Raw genomic sequence first — 2,624 nt, 5'->3', positions numbered from 1 at the left:
CGGTCTATTGGTTCAAATGCTACTGAGGTAGATTTTGATCTAAGGCATCAGCTGAGCAGCAAAAGGGTAGGAAGAACATGTGGAAAGTGTCATGCGGTGGTTAGACTTCTAGAAGGCCAGGTGTAATAAGTGGAGGTCGAGTAGTTTCTTAAAGAAGTGAGTCTGCCCAAAGTGGAAGAGTGGGAGAGTAGTATGTGGATTCTGCGGCTGGGTCTACGACTTAATTTGAAATATCGGCTATTATATGGCGGGAGATTTGATATGAGGGAAAGGAGCTGCTTGATATGAGGAGGATACAACATAACTTTGAATTGGAAGGATGTTGCCGCACATTTAACTGATGTCTACGAGGAGTGAATGGTCTTGTATAGCTAAAGAGTGAGCTCGGACTCAGGTGGGTTATCTCCAGTGAGCAGATCAGCGGTCGCATGGTTGGCGAAGCTTCTGCGAAGAATTTTGTTGGTTATACAGCAAAGAGATTGGTCGTGTGTCGATGCCCCCCTTTTTCCTTAAAGGCGAAATCGGGTTTACGACATTTGGGCAGACAACTCTATTCCCTTTGGGAATTTGGGTTTTGGAGGTTGAAGAGTCGCCACCTAATGATTGAGTGCATTAGGACACTAAGAATAAAATAAAATAAAAAGAACCAGAGAATGGGTAAGGGCTTGAAATTATCTCGGGGGGAAGGTGTTAGGCACCCCCCAAGATCCACTAGTGTGGTTCCCGGCCATGCTATAATTGTGACTTTAAATGCAAATGACAAGTAAACAGGCAAGAATCACAAATACAGGGTAGTTTTCACGTAATGGTTGCAAGCGATTAAAATAAAAGAAGTTAAAGATGTTGAAGTTTGGGAAGAGAATAGTTTTGAAATTCTGAAAATAAACAAGTAAAGGGGAAGGGATTTGCACATAATTTCTGCGAGCAATTAAGTTAAAGAAGCGAAAGTTTTGGGAAGAAAGCAGTTTTAAAAGTTCTGAAAATAACCAAGTAAAAGGGAAGGGGGTCCTAAGTTTATAAATAATATGGATCACATCAATGCAATACCCAGTAATCACTCCTCCAAAGAGGGGCTACACGTGGTATTAGCGCAGCGGTCATCATATCCATATCTATCCATTCCCACCCCATTTAGGTAGTAAAGCGCGGAATAGTATCGTTGCTTATTGCATGCTATCACCCTTCCCAATCCAATCAGTCCCGGAGGCTTTTGGACTACTAATCCTAAGGGGAGGGAGTTGGGCTTTTCAGAGTTTAAAAGGATAAAAGTCTAAGGCGACAAACAAAACACATAAGCAATTAAGGGGGAACAAGTAGCAGTTAAAGGCTCAAACAGGCCTCCTCATTTAAAGAAACAGATCGTTTAGCACGACTTACAAATATTGGTTAGGTCTTTAATTAAACTTAACGTAGGAAGGATGGCTGATTTAGCACATATTTTCAGATAAGAAGTCCGAATTAGACCTGCCTGCTGGTTGTAATTATTAAAGACTGGCAAAGTTGATTAATTACCTAAAGGTTTGCCTAGATGAGGCCTGCAATCGAAGTATCTAACATTTGCAGAAGGCATGCTGGTTTAAAGAAAGATTACTGATTTAAGAGACAACAAAAATCTGCAGGTATTAAACGACATTCACTACTGATTTTAGACTTGTAAACGAGCTAGATGATTTAGATTCACTTAGTTATCCCTATAGGCATGCTTTCTAAGCGTGATTGATTTAGGACGTTTGTAAGAGTGTAGGGATCCTATAGGCATGGTAGCTAGAGTGTATTTGTTATTTTTTAACCTATAGATTGTCTGCCTAAGGTGTGTATGCAAAAGTGCAGAAACTTATAGACATGATTTCTAATGCAAATGAATAGCTTACAGGCAGGATTTCTGTATGCAGTAATGAATAACTTATAGGCAGGATTTCTATGTGCAATAATGAACAACTTATAGACAGGATTTTTATATGCAATAATGAACAAACTTATAGGCATGATATCTATATGCAGATGAATGAACTTTGGAGGCATGATTTCCAGTGCAGTAATGATCAAATCGTGATTGCTGAAGTAGACCTAAAGCATGATATCTACCCCATATGCATAACATGAGAGTCCCTCCCCCATTTTTTACTATACGCCCCGTAGTTATTACAAATTATTACAACTGAATGATTCCAGAAAAAATAAATAAAATACATCAGAAGTTAAAATTCCAACCAAGGAGAACCTAATTCAGACTCCTAGTCTGACATATGGAATAAACCAACTTCCAAGGACCAGATTTTCCAAAGCCTTTCTCTTATTTGGGATGTGCCAAAGTTCCAAGGAGTTTCATGAACTCCAGGCAATGCTTACACCCCAAATATCATTGTAGAAACATAGTGCAGTGTGGAAGGGCCAGCCCTCAAATGTCCAAGTTCAGAGGGAACTCAAGGTCCCAAGGCAAGGCTCATAGGAGGGGGGCAGAACTTAGAGACTAGGAGTAAATGTAAGTGCAATAGAGGGGAATTAGGGAGGGCGATGGCAGGTTGGTGGTCATGCCCAGCAATTGGGATGCTGGCACACCCTTGACCAGCCTGTCAGCTTTAGGATTGGGGAGTTAAGACCTATTGAAGGTCAGGTTCAGCCTT

Source organism: Nicotiana attenuata, unplaced genomic scaffold (assembly GCF_001879085.1).
Source record: "Nicotiana attenuata strain UT unplaced genomic scaffold, NIATTr2, whole genome shotgun sequence".
Lineage (NCBI taxonomy): Eukaryota > Viridiplantae > Streptophyta > Magnoliopsida > Solanales > Solanaceae > Nicotiana > Nicotiana attenuata.
The sequence above is the reverse complement of the archived record's forward strand: the minus strand, read 5'-3'. Positions refer to the sequence as shown.